Here is a 15186-nt window from a genome sequence, read left to right as displayed (position 1 = left end):
ATGAGCCAAAAAAGGTTGAGAAACACTGGTCTAGATATGCCCTAAAAGTAATATAGTTAGAGGAGTGTTAGGTCACACTGAGCATAGAATAAACTTCAAAAGCCAAGAGATGCTCTACATTTCAACAAAGATATACCCCTTAAAAAAGTCCTAATACTGCAGTACTTACTGCATCATTGTTTAGGACTCTGGGCAACCTTCCAAAAAATGTAAATCAATACATGCTTATATTGACTACTGTTAATTAATTTAACATAGATAGTATACAGAGACTCACCATTTTCAAAGTAACACATTACTGAAACCAATATTTCAGCACTAGTAGGAAATATCTTTATTGAAGACAACACAGATCTATTATACCACTAAACGTGAAGGTTGTATATATCAGGTAGTAACATTATGAGAACTGGTCTATACTGACTTCAAGACTCATATCTATATAATACCTAGCTAACTAAGGCAGAAGTGTGGGAAGTATCTGCCACACCAGCCAAACAGCCAAATGTGGTATGTCGGGATTAGATGCTGGCAGGCTGCCAGACACTTTGTTTACCTAAGCATCTGCAAGCACAGAGCCACCAGCTCACAGTGGCCACAGTTTGCCATTGTTGGTCAATGGGAACTGTGGGAAGTGGTGGCCTGGCCTGTGATGCTTCCCACAGCTCTCATTGTCTGAGAATGGTGAACTGCAACGATTGGGAGCAGCAGGGTTCTGTGCCTATGAACTCTCAGGTAAACAAAGCATCTGGCTGCCTGCCTAACTACAAGCAACTGCATGTAGCCCTCAGGCCAGAGGTTCCCCACCCCTGAAATATATAGAGAGAGTGCAGCTGGAGATAGGGATATATGGCAAAAAAAATGTGAAAATGTATTGCAATGAAAACTGTGACTTCAAATCTCACAAAAATTCATTTAAGAGCAAGGAGGGATAGCTCGGTGGCTTGAGCAATGCTAAACTAAGGGCTGTGGGTTCAATCCTTTAGGGGGGCCTTTTGGGGACATGGGGCAAATCTGTGAGGCATGGTACTTAGTCATGCTTTGAGGGCAGGGGACTGGACTCTCTGAGGGTATGTCTACACTACAAAGTTAGTTCGAACTAACGGACGTTAGTTCGAACTAACTTTAATAGGTGCTACACTAGCGCTCCGCTAGTTCGAATTTGAATCGAACTAGCGGAGCGCTTAGTTTGAACTAGGTAAACCTCATTGTACAAGGACTAACGCCTAGTTCGAACTAGCTAGTTCGAACTAAGGGCTGTGTAGCCCTTTAGTTCGAACTAGTGGGAGGCTAGCCCTCCCCAGGTTTCCCTGGTGGCCACTCTGGCCAACACCAGGGAAACTCTATGCCCCCCTCCCAGCCCCGGACCCCTTAAAGGGGCACGGGCTGGCTACGGTGCCCGTGCCAGGTGCAAGCCTGCCAGCACCCAGCCAGCAGACCCTGCACCTGGCACGGCACAGAGCCACCCACTCGATGCCCCCCAGCCCACCCCCTCTTGCCGGGACCAGGCTGGCGGCTCCCGGGAGCTTGCCCTGGACCGCAAGAGGCGGGCACCTTCCTGGGCTAGTGCGGACATCGTGGACCTTGTCCACGATCTCCGCACTAGGCACAGGAAAGTGGCCGTCTAGGGCAGGAGAGCTGCCAGCCTGGCCACCCAGGAGCAGGTGTGCATGAAAATCAAGGGGGTCCACTGAGACCCCCGACCCTGAGCCCTGAGCTTACAATTGCCGTCCTGGGTCAGACCAAAGGTCCATCTAGCCCAGTAGCCTGTCTGCCCACAGCGGCCAACCCTAGGGACCCTGGAGGGCATAGACCGAAGACAGTGACCAAGCCATTTGTCTCGTGCCATCCCTCTCCAGCCTTCCACAAACTTTGGGCAGGGACACCACTCCTACCCTCTGGCTAATAGGACTCCATGGACCCAACCTCCATGACTTGATCTCACTTCCCTTTAAACTCTGTTCTAGTTGTAGCCTTCACAGCCTCCTGCAGCAAGGAGTTCCACAGGTTAACTATTTGCTTTGTCAAGAAGAACAACTTTCTCTTACTAGTTTCAAGCCTGCTACCCATTCCTTTCCTTTGGTGTCCTCTAGACCTTCTTTATGGGAACTCAGGAAGAACTTTTCTGAATGCACCCTCTCCACCCAACCCCTGCTTTTAGAGACCTCTATCCTGTCCCCCCTCCGTCTCCTCTTTTCTAAGCTGAACAGTCCCAGTCTCTGTAGCCTTTCTTCATCTGGGACCTGTTCCCAACCCCTGATCATGTTAGTTGCCCTCCCCTCTCCCAGCCTTTCTCTTCCCCTCTCCCACCTCCTTTTCCCAGTCTCCCCCAGTTTTTTTCAATAAAGACAGAGTCAATGTTGGAAGAAACGTTATCTTTATTTTGTACATCAATAAGAAGGGGGGCTAGGGAAGGGTAAGTGGAAGGAGGTGAGGGAGGAATGGGGTATGAGCCCCCGATGGGGAGGACTGGGCTGGCTCTGTGGGCTTCTGGGGGTGGAAGCTCTCCTGCAGCCCCCCAATTTTCCCCTCTCCCCAGATGGCAGCCTGCGGCAAGTGCAGCCGGGCTGATGGCCGAGTGGTGTGATGTGCCCAGTGTGGGCACTCAGGGCACTCCAAGCCAGAACTTTTTTGCAAGCGGGGCACCCCTTAGAACTGTGTGTCCGGGGTGGGGGTCGGGACCCTTTAAGCGCAGCCCTCGGCTAGCCTGAGACAGCATCTCCATGCTCTAAGTCCTCCTTTTATGCCCTGCCGGCACTGCTTCCGGCCATCCTTAAGCCCTGTTCAGAGTCCACTCAATGTGGACTTGCTAGTTCGAACTAGCAAAACGCTAATTCGAACTAGTTTTTAGTTCTAGATGCGTTAGTTCGAACTAGCTTAGTTCGAATTAACTAATTCGAACTAAGTTAGTTCGAACTAGCGCTGTAGTGTAGACGTACCCTGAGCTCTTAAGGTCCCTTTCAGTTCTTTGAGATAGGTATATCTCCATATATTGTTTCTAAGGTCATACCATGCATATTTTATGACATTCTTGCATGGCCAGTTTGCAGTGAGCTATAGCAGGTGGTGTGGTGGAAAAAGATGGGGTTAGTTTTGATTCCAGGGAGCATGTTCTGAAGCAGAAAGAGAGAAGACACTCAGTGTGTGCTAAGTGCACAGGTTTTTGTTTTGATTTTTGTTAGTGTAGCTAAATTTGCCCCAAATGTATGGATGATATACAAAATGATGATTGTTGTTTGCTGCATTTAATTTTTCATGTGCATGAAGTCTTTTTTCTTTAAGGCTTACAGAGATCATCTCTATAGGGAGCTATTTTTAGAATCTGATTGCTAAGTCCTTTACTATACTTATACAGCCAATTTGCTTTCCACTGTTGGATAAAGTTGAATTTACCAAAGAAGAATAGAAGGAAAAGCAGCACTTCAAAATGTCTTCTCTGTCTTTTATGGAATTCAAATAATACACTCACATACATAGGAAATATATCTAAATTTGACAGAGATGGAACATTTGAAATGCAGAACATTTCCTCAAGTCTCTTATACATATGCCTAAACCTGAGGCAATTAAATAACGGAGACAGAGACCTCTGTTCACCAATTGCAATTCAGGCTCCACATGTAAATGTTAACAAAATTACCTTGTATTGTTGTGACAGAGACACGATTGAATTTAAACCCTAAGCAGCCTTTATATCTGTCTTAGGTCTTTGGCCTTCTTTCATTTAGGAAGCATGGGCTAAGTATAGTGAATTCATATTGTCAATTCACAGCAGTGATATTCCATGTGGTAAATGGCAAAAAAAAAAAAAAAAAAAAACCAACATTTAAATTTCCTAAAATTCTCTAGCCTTCCTGATTTCCTCCTGTCTCTCACTATGTGTCTTCCAACCTCTCTCTAAAAGGGCAAAAAAAACTAGAGGCCAATATTTACAGATTATGTCATCATTTTATACATCATTTTATATATATAGTATCCCAGTGTCTGAGAGTCTGTAACGCCGAAATGCTGGCTGTTCCCTCTGGGCGGCCCGTGCTGCATGGGGAGTGCGGGGCCCAAATGGCCGCTTGCGCCGCTTGCTCCCCTGTAGCGGCCCAGCTGAGCGGCGCAGAAGTGAGCCAAGTGCCACGGTGGGAGGTGAAGGGGGGGCGAGGCGGTGACATGCGGCATGACAGCGGCTTGCAGGCCATGAACATCATCGCCCTGCCCCCCTTCGCCTCCTGTCATGGTGCTTGGCTGATTTCTGTGCTGCTCAGTCAGGCCGCCGCGTGGGAACAAGTGGCGGAAGCGACCGTTTGGGCTCCGCGGTCCCCCCAAGTGAGAGGCAGGAGGGGGAAGGGAAGTGAAAGAGAAAGTCAGAGATAGAGGCAGGAGGTGGAGGAGAGCTGAGGGGGGGGGGGGGGGGCAGGAAGGAGAAGGAGGAGAAAGAGAGAAAGAGAGAGAGAGAGAGAGAGAGAGACGGAATGAGAGACCAGAGGTTCAGGAGAGAAGATTGACATGGAGGCGAGACCTGAAAATCCTGTCTTATGACAGGCTAATTGTCTAGTTTTATATATAAACACACACTATGTCACTGGGTTGACGAATCACACAGCATGAATATTGGATAGTATACTCACATTTAACAGTTTGTACGCTATCTATATGCTGTAATGAATTTACTCAAAAAACAGTTGAACAAGTGCTGATAGTGAACAAATCACTAAAAAAAATATAATTTATTTTGTAAACAAGTGACAAAAAGGAAAAAAAGGACTTAATTTGCCAGATGAATTGTTCAGTGTGAATTGTTTGCATAGCTATCCTTACTAATGTTTTCTGTGTCCTGTACAACTCATTTTAAAACAGAAGAGGTATTGCCCATGAAGTTTTCTACAATATATGTGACCATGCATTTATTTGTTGACAAGCGATTGACCAATGTGAATTAGAGCATAAATGTCAAAGACTTTTCAGAAGCATATTTTCTGCCTATTAAGAACCCTCCACTGGTAGATGATAGAGATAGGACACTCAATGATGTAGACCACTTACATTTATAACGTTTAACTTAGGCCTAATCCACACTGTACAACCCTCCTCATCAATCTAACCTATGCAAATAGAATAGCTGAAGTCAATTTACCACAGTGTCTTTCATGCAGTAAGGTCAGCGGGGGCTGCTTTCCCATTTACTCCGGCTACTTCTCTTGTCCTGGTGGATTACCAGAGTTGACAGGAGAGCGCTCGGAGGTCGATTTACGGCATCTAAGCAGATGTCGATCACTGAGCAGTGATGCACCATCTAGTGTATACAGTTGGTACGCTGAACGAAAACAATACTTTGAGATAAGGTATGAAATGGCCCAATTGGTTTTTATTCCAATTTTTCTTCTCTACAAGAAAATCCATTTTGTAGATTGATATATCATTGTGGTTATGGTAAGAAGCTCATCTCCAATTCATCATCAGATTCAGGACGCCCATGATAATTGTACAGAATGCATTTTTAGTAGAGCATCCAAAAGCAATAAAAGTTTAAGGACATCCAAACAAATCTGAAAGATTTGTAAAAGTCAATAGATTTTTGCACTTCTGTCACAATAATAGCTATGTTCATTTATTTGGGTTTCCTAGTGCTGCAACTTTTCTTAATTTTCTCTGTGATACAAAACCCAAGTGAGTTGGATATGCAACCAGGATTTTAGATATGCAGTTTTGCTATTTCAGAAAAACCTGACTGTTTTCTGCTAGTATTGTTTGTGCATTCTAATTTCTGCTAGTTGATTTACATTGTATGGGAAATGGCTTTATAATTTTGGACTGACAAATGTATAACATCACTGGGCACAATGTTTTTTCTCAATCAAATGAGAATTAAACAGTATTGAAATCAACTAGATCTATACACAAATGATTAGAAGAAGAAATCAAAGTTTCAAGTACAGAGTGTTTAACACCTGACTTTATGTAGATAATAAAAACTATCTTTGACCTTATTCAACTCACTTCTTACATTAAAGTTATTTTCTCACTTTATAAATAAGATCTTTCCACACTAAGGTGTTTGTTGTTTTGTCAAATAAAAGAGCCTTTCTGCGTTAAACCTACTGTTGAAATGGTCTGCATTCATTTAATCTGAGGTCTAGAATCCCTCAATTACCCCCTCAAGACCACACTTAGATTGAATTTTGCTATCTGTTTAAAATACTGGCTATTTTAATTTGAAACAGCATGATATCAGCATGACTTGGTTTGCTTGGTGAAGCATTACGTATACACTGGAAGTCATGTTGGGTGGTCATTGATAAGTCAGGTCCCTGTATAATCAAATTGCATTCCATTTTCTTACAAGACTGCCAGGAATCCTCTTTAAATAAATAGAAAAGAACATTGTGTCTCACCATTTAAGCATAATTTTCTGACTTACTTTATTGGATTTTCTCTGACTAGACAGGAAATATATACATTTTTAGCTGCTTCAATTGATTTTTGGTGAAGTCATTAAGACTTTCTCTAATGGGTATCTTTAAGATTTCTCTTTTGATTGTAATTTCATTGCAGGTTTCATGGTGCAGAACTGCAATGTAGAGCTTAGCAAAACTACTTCTTGGAAACTTAATCATGGGAACTTCTTTTGTGTGTGTGTGTGTATAACATCTAGTACAATGAGGTTTTAGTCACAACTGCAGTACAAATAATGTATAATTATAATAATGGGAAGGCAAGATTCTGTAATACACAGTGTTTGAGGATATTTATGTAATTGTTTTAACTATGATCATTGTGCAAAATATACTTATTTTAAACACAATCTGATCTTTTTACTGAAAGCATTGCAGAGCACAGGAAGAGGGAGAAAATATTTTATCACATTTCAATGAGATCTTCACAAAAACAAAATTAAAGAAATATTAATGTTGCAAAGCAAAGCTCATAAAAGTCAGGAAATGGCAATATTAAGGTTGCTTGTGTAACCATTGTTTGGCACATGCATTAAGATTTACCTGAGTTTCAAAGATATAGTGATTTAAATGAGATGACTTCAGGAAGACAAAGGATGATCATGTAATTTAGGCAGTAAAATGCTGCATTGAGAACTGGATCTCTCCCTGCCTCTGTCTCCCGGTTCCTGTTTGAGTCTGGGTACGTTACCAATTCATCACAGATGTCCACCAATTGAATGGTTTTGATTCCCTGGAAGCCAAATATAAACCCCTTGCATATGATTAACATTCATGATTTCAAGTGGAGTCAGCGAGAACTATGCTCAGGACAATAAAGTGCCATAAAATGCTAACTTGTCTGAAAAATCAGGCCATACTCCTCTGTAACTGTGCATTTCAAATTAGTGGACACTTGTGTCATTCATGTCTATGTGCCTTAGAACCCCATCGGTAAAATGGCTATAATACTATCCTGTCATCTCACGGGTGAATTGCGAAAGCTAATTCATTAATATTTGTTAAGCATTCAGATGTTATAGTGCTGATCATCTTAGAAAAGCACCCAAAGAAATTAATAAATCTGTCTTCAGAGGAGTCTTAAAACTGTGCAGCAGTAAGGATCATAGTCACATATTAAACAAAGGATAAAATTAAATATTGAATTGCTGTTTATTCAGGACATGTCTACGCTAGGAAATTATTTCAAAATAATTTATTTCAAAATAATAACTCCCAAAATAATAATTTTGAAATAGCACATCCACACTACAAGGCAGCATTGAAATAGCTCAGAATTATTTCAAAATAGCATGTGAACACTGATTGGAGTCTGCATCATAGTTAAAGCCTCCAGAAGCACTCCAGGGAAGGCACCAGGAGGGCAGACACTCCCTGTGGCTGCTTGATGATGCTAGCTGAGACGTGCTTACAGGGGCTTCTCTCTAAGGCCACGTCTCACACACCTGTAAGGATCTGTAAGGATCTTGCGGAAAAAGGGGGTTTTGAGCAAAAAGAAAATGTCCACACTGCTTGTTGTTGTGCAAAACCCCAGCACAAAAAAGACGTAGATGAAGCAAAAAAGATGTAGACATAGCCCTAGTGTGGTTCACTGTCCCATGCAGTGGCACCTAGACCACAGCAACAGATAAGAACAAGAGACCTCTACAGCATACATTGAGAGGTAGCTGGCTTTTAGCTCAAAGGGTAGAGGCTCCTATACTAAACTCCTGACGTCCCAGGTTCAAAACTGTCTAGTGGTGGTTATAGACCCATGGCTTATTATCCAATATATAAAGGAGAGTGTTTGTGAGCTAATAACTTGGGCACTATAAGAGCTACCACAATAAAACTTTGCATGGGGTAACCTTTCCTCCAGGATCAGAGGGGTAGCTGTGTTAGTCTGCATTTGCAAAAGTGGCAAGGAGTCCTGTGGTACCTTATAGACTAACTGAAGTGTTGGAGCATAAACTTTCATGGGCAAAGACCCACTTTGTCAGATGCACGTGGTGGACATTTCCAGAGGCAGATATAAATATGCAGGCCAGACTCAGGCTGGAGATGATGAGGTGGATCCAATCAGGAACAATGAGGCCCACTTCTAGTAGTTGTGTGTCCAGGGAGATTGATTTGTGTCCATTTGTGTATGTTGCCTTTTTTAATATCTGATTTGAATCAATGGACACAAATCAGATCAGATATTAGGAATGGCAACATACAAAAACCTGTAGGGGAACACTTCAATCTCCCTGGACACACAATTGCAGATCTAAAAGTAGCCATCTTGCAGCAAAAAAACTTCAGGAGCAGACTTCAAAGAGAAAATGCTGAGCTACAGTTCATCTTCAAGTTTGACACAATCAACTCAGGATTAAACAAAGACTGTGAATGGCTTGCTAGCTTGCTAACTACAAAGCAGCTTCTCCTCTCTTGGAATTCACACCTCCATCAGCTACATCAGCTACTAGAAGTGGGCCTCTGGAAATTTCCACTACGTGCATCTGACGAAGTGGGTCTTTGCCCACGAAAGCTTATTCTCCAACACTTCAGTTAGTCTATAAGGTGCCACAGGACTCTTTCCCGCTTTTCCTTCAGGAGAAGGTTTTAAGGTACTTTTGGCAGTGTGGGGAGAAGTGGTTTCCCAGGGGAAGAGGCGGGGACAGGCACTTGCTAAGGCGCGAGGAGAGGGGCAGTGCACCGAGCGGCAGCTACCCCACTCGTCTCTACCAGGCCGTTCCACTGCGTAGGCGCGTCCGGGGTGGGGGAGCCCCCTCCTCCCTCCCACCCATGATATCACTCAGCCCAGGCCCCTCCCCTCCAGTGGTGGCCAAGGGTTGCTGAGCGGCAGGCTGTAGCTCGCAGCTGCCACTAGGACAGTTGTGGGCACAGCGGGGCGAGCCCAGCAGGGAGGCAGTGGCAGCAGTGCTGGGAGCGGCCCGGGGTCCAGCACAGCTTCCTGGTCAAGTGGCGGGGAGCCCGGCATCTGCTTGCTGCGGCCCACAGTAGAGGAGAGCCCCCGGCGCAGCCCTATGGTGCGACAGGTAGCGGGGCGAAAGTTTCGGGGTAGGTGGTCGGGTCGTTGCCCCCCATGGCACATGCAGCCCTGGGTGTGAGCTGGGCCAACCCACCCACCCTATGTCCCGTGTTTACTCCCTCCCACCAACCCGTCACATGGGGCACCCCTGGCAGAACCCCACCGCTCGCCCCAAGCATTGCTGTGTAACTCCAGCTAGTTTTGAAATAAGTGCAGTTACTGCAAAATAACTGCTAGTGCAGATCAGAGCTCAGTGAGCACCATTCATCCTGGACTCTACAAGTCAGCGATCCTGTAGAAAAAAATATTATGTGATCATGTAATCAAAGACTGTTTTATAATGCATACACACAGGGGGTCTGAACTAAGGATGCACTGCTTAGCCTAACTTTTGTCAATCTGAATTTTCAATCTTAATATTCTCTTAAAGCTGTTTTTAATATAGTAAGTATTTAGATTTAGATTGTGTGAGTTTGACAATGGACTTCAATTAGTGTAGGATTGTTTTTTTAGGGAACACTGGTATACATTTTCTGTGTAGCAGAATCTTATTTTATTGTAATAATAGGTTATTGTGATATTGCTTATTCAATCTCACCTTGTATTTGCTTTTGGATTACGTATTGACCACTAGAGAAGAAAGCCTTATTATGTTTTCTAATTAAATTTTCCTTTTGTTCTTAAAAGTAATTTTTCACTATATTTTATCTGTTTCAATCCTATTTCTCACTGAGATTTGGGCATTCTTTCAAAGAGGAATTTATCATGGTCTATAGTCATGATTATTGCAGTGATTTCTTCCCATACTAAATCAAATAGAAAACCCAATTAAAACCACGCTTTCTACAATTTTGGAATTCACAATCCCAAAGTACAGCTCCTGTCACCGATTCATAATCCTTTTCTTTCTCCCATTGCTTATCAACATCCCATGTTCAGTTGTTTTAGAGAAGATCAGGCTTAAGGCAAGAATAACACAACTAGTATAATAGGCATCCACTTCCTAGTCAATTTTAGAGATCACTGTAACCAGCTACTCTAATTTGGTTATTAAATGTTTTGTGTGTGTTGTTTTTCCCCACCAATAATAAGTAATAGTGGCATCACTGCTTTCAGATTCAGGAGGCAAGAAGCCAATGGGAAAATATCTTAACAAAAATAGAAAGCAAATGTTTCCTTTTCATAATCATTTTCTTTACCATAACTTTTCTGTGTTTTTCAATATGGGGCCTTAAAATTCTGCCTTCTTTGTGTCTATTTTTAGTAGGATCTCAATGATAGTTAATGCAAATCATATGTCAAACCAGGATATTTTCTGCAGAATATGCAAATTTAACACTCTGACGGATAATGAAGGTTTCCATCCCAGGACCCCACCTACGTCATTTATTGCTGCCAGCTTATACCATATGTGCCTCTTTCTTCCAGAAAGCTGAAAAGCACTTCCTCAAGCTGTCAGACTTGTCTTTCTTATAAGCATTTAAAAATAAATGTTACTTGGTCCTGTTATTTGTGCCTTCCTCATATACCATGATGATGAGACTGGTAAAAAGACCAGATACCAGCAGATAATTTTTATTTGACAGAACTAAAAAAACCTAAAACTTGAATTTCCTTGGTAAATATAAATATGAAAAGATAACTATTAAAGCATCACAAATTGAACATTAACATTTCTTTTCAGCTGCTTTCCAGGGCCTCAGTCCCTTATTTCTTCATTGTTTCCTGACCATGTGGAGGGATGAACAACTACCAATTAGTGACAGTGGCCGAATCTTGAATTTGGTTATGACATGCATGCACCAATCGATTATGTACATTAAAGGATTTACTTGTATAGTTCCAATCTCTGCTCATAAGTTTAGTTATAATATAAAATATTAGGGCTTTGAAAGACATGAGAGCTGAAATGTATGTACTGTCTACTGTGTCATAATACACAATAACAAAGTATCCTGTAAGTCTGATATTCACCCCTTATACGTGGACAGATATTTTCTACAAAGAATGCCTTGTAAGGTGTTCTTTGGAAAGTCATGATTTACTGAAACTCATTGTTCTGTCATGGTATATGGAGATTTTGTTATATGGATGTTATTGAAATATATTGTGAGTCTGCGAGATGACCATAGTTAGTTTCCCAATGGCAGCAAAGGGGGACACCCACACACAGAAAGCTGTTATGTGACCATCACCTGCCCTTACGCAGCAAGGGAATTGCAAACAAGAGATTTACAATTCAATAAAAGAGCACAGCTCAAGCAGTACACATTGGGGATGGCTTAACTCTGAAGGCAGAAAAATAGTTTGATTAATCTGGAAAAAAGAAGACTGAGATGGGTCATGATAACAATTTTCAAGAATGTAAAAGGATGTTCCAAGGAAAAGGGAGAAAAAAATATCCTACTTAGACTCTGAAAAAAGAACTAGAAGTGATAGTGACTTGAAATGACCTTTCCCTCCCGCTCCTCCTGATCCCTATCAGGGACATAAAATCCTGTTTAATTGGCTAGCTGTTAAACATAATATTAACTGATTAAAGGGAATTCCGATGGGTTGAAATGCTGCTCCCTCCTGCCACCATAGTCAGGGGCTGCTTGAGCCCAGCCAAAATAACCCTTGTCGGCGGTGGGCCAGGGTGTCCCACAGGCAGGGCCTGCTCCAGAGCTCCAGTCAGAGCAGCCCCTGACTTAGGGCTCCTAGGTCCACTGTGGACAGAGGCTGCTCTGACCGAGACACCTATTACTACCAGTTAAGTTTAACCAGTAATCCTCACCCATTAAGGCTTAACCCATACAAGGCGAGGCTTACTGGTTAACTGGCTGACCTGTTAAACCTTCAGATCCCTAATACCTATTACCTCCATGAAAAGCAGGACAGATTCTGGGGTGCACAAGGGAACTTTGCCCTTGAATTCTTTGGGAGCAAGGGAATGTGCCAGATTATTTTTTCCTTTCTCACTTCTGAATAGCCCCACGGACCATAATGGGGTTTAACAGATGTATATGAGGGCAGAACATAGCCCAGCAAGTCATTCTTAACTTTTCATTTCTTTGTTGTTGTTTTTGACATTTAAGATTAACTAGTCTTTACCACTTGACAATCCTCTCACTCAAGATAAAATTTAAAATAATCAAGTTTCATTGTGCTAAGCTCTCATTGAAGCAATCCATAGATAAACGTGAGGTAATTTGCTGCAAAAGGAGATTTAAAACTTGAAATATTCAGATAGCAAATGGATAATTTCACTCTGACCTATTAGGTGTCTACAGTTCAATAGTGTATTGACTTCTGTTTATTAAACTATGCCCCTAGCTTCCTTTATTTATAATTTTCTGTTAAAGAAAGCTTTACTTTTAAAATATTTCTATCCTATACCCCTATTGAAATGTAGTAAAGTTTTCGGTTTACTTTACCTGATTCTTGACCAGATCCCCTTAGATCTAAATATCTCTGACATGACCATGTACTTAAATGAATAAATGTGTTATATAATTAATTATAAAGCATGAACCCTATGCATTATGTGCTATAATTGCTGTGTAGTAACAGACTTGGTCACTCTCACTTACATTGAGTTGTACCTTTCTCCATGAGCAAATCACATTTAACATTAATGCGATTTCCCGTAAGAAAGGGGAAGGAGGCCACAGATCTGTGCAATTTACTCTGAGTAATGATTCATTCCACAAATGGGTGGCAACTGGAAGATTTTTTTTCGCTGTCAACAAGGAAATTAATCCAATTCATACAACAGGGGCCATGACCATATTCAAGCCTCACTCAATGGGCTCCAAGTAGCACAAATGATCATATTTGAATCTTTGACCAACCTACAATAAGCAAAGGTATTTTGGTGACTCATATGGGCAGAGCTTATTTTAAAGGTGGCACTTGGAAAAGTACTGTCACCTTTTTCTCTTCAGTCTGAACCTCGGCAGAATTCTGACAAGGAGATATGAGAATGTTAATATATAAACTATATAGAAAATAGTAATGCTCTATATAAAAGAATAACTCCTTTTACTAGTCTTTAAGACATAATGGAAAAACAGCAGTAAGAAGAGAGAGAGGTCAGATATATCTTTACCCCACATATGCATATATTCCAGACAGATGCAAGTGTCCTGTCCTAATACCCATACCAGAATAGTTTCATCATCATATACGGGTACATCGGCTAGCTGCAGAACACAGCAAGATGCTGCAAAGAAATATCAGTCTGCTGTATTTAGTTCAACAGGGGCAATCTGTTGTTGAGGGACTTGTCTTTGACCAGACAACTTGGGCTACATCTCATAGACTAAAAGGAATTACTGCAGTCTCCAACCGCATCTTTGTCCCAGTCAAACTGAGCAACAGTGGCTGACGTTATTATATTACATTCTGGAGAACATAGCTATCTAAAAACAGAATGTATGTGAGAGATCCGAAGATGTTCCAAAGAACACTTTAATCATGCTGGAGTGGAGGAAGAGCAGAAACGTACTGAAGTGAAATGCTACTAAGGAAGTCCACTTGAGCAGCAATGAGGACTATAAAGGTATTTTTGTCACATAAGACCACAAATATTCTGATGTCATAGTTAGGGTACATCTACACTGCATGCTTATTTCAAAATAAGCTATTCCGGAATAGTTATTCTGAAATAGCTTATTTCGAAATAACACATTTACACTGCAGGGAAGCCTCAAAATTAAAGGCAGAGGCAGGCTTCACTAATGTAGATGTGCTATCTCGATTTAGAGCCCCAGGAGGCACTGGGGAGGAATAACTTAGAATTGCCCTGGTGAGGAGCTATTTCGAAATAGCAACAGTGGAGTGACTACACACAGCTTAATTCAAAACATCTATTTCAGAATAGGTGTTATTCCTTGTAGAATTATGTTTACAGAAGTCATAAATTATTACAAAATAACAGAATTGCTGTGTAAATGCAATTGTTATTTCAAAATAATGCTTGCTATCTTGAAATAATGATGGATTGTAGATGCTCCTTTATAGGGCAACCCCGAGTGGTTTTTGTCTGGTCATGTGCTATCCTAACTAATCTAGCTCCCACTTTCCAAGCAAGTGATTGGTTTACCTAGAAATGACAGAAACTGCTAATATATTGGAACTAGGAGCACCTTTAAATTGTACAGACCCTTTCCATTTTGAGATTCACTCAAATTGCTTCACTTAAGCTTTCAATGACTCCCCTGATCAGAATTTCACAGAAGGATCTGGAGTTGGTTCTAATGCTAAATTGGCCCTAAAAGCAGTATATGGGCAGTATGGGCAGTTGCCGATACTCACAATTCTTGTTAGTCAAGTTAGTGAATTCAAATCACATTTTACACTGATTAGGTACATGCATTACATCCAAGTGCCTAAGGCATAGTTAATAAATATCTGAGAGTAGGAAAAGTATTTTACAAGATGCACAATTCTAAAAGCAAGTCTAGAACCAAAGTCCCCAAGAAAGCCATTTCCCTAGTAGAATAAAAATTAAATTTTACATTTCCTTACAATCATGCAACTGTGCACAATAAACTAGCTCCAGCTAGGGAAGAAAAGGAAGAAAGTAATGGAAAATGAGTGAACAAGTAAAGGGACCAGAAGGAGCTGGGTGTTGGAAGGAACTGAGGGCCATGACTTCAAATCCAAACCTAAGCCACACCTGCAATATTCTATATCTAAAGACAAATTTTGCTCAGACCCTAATTTCTAAAACTTTCTAAAGTGCAC

The sequence above is a fragment of the Pelodiscus sinensis genome, chromosome 1 (genome assembly GCF_049634645.1).
Source record: "Pelodiscus sinensis isolate JC-2024 chromosome 1, ASM4963464v1, whole genome shotgun sequence".
NCBI lineage: Eukaryota > Metazoa > Chordata > Testudines > Trionychidae > Pelodiscus > Pelodiscus sinensis.
This window is presented reverse-complemented; position numbering follows the sequence as displayed.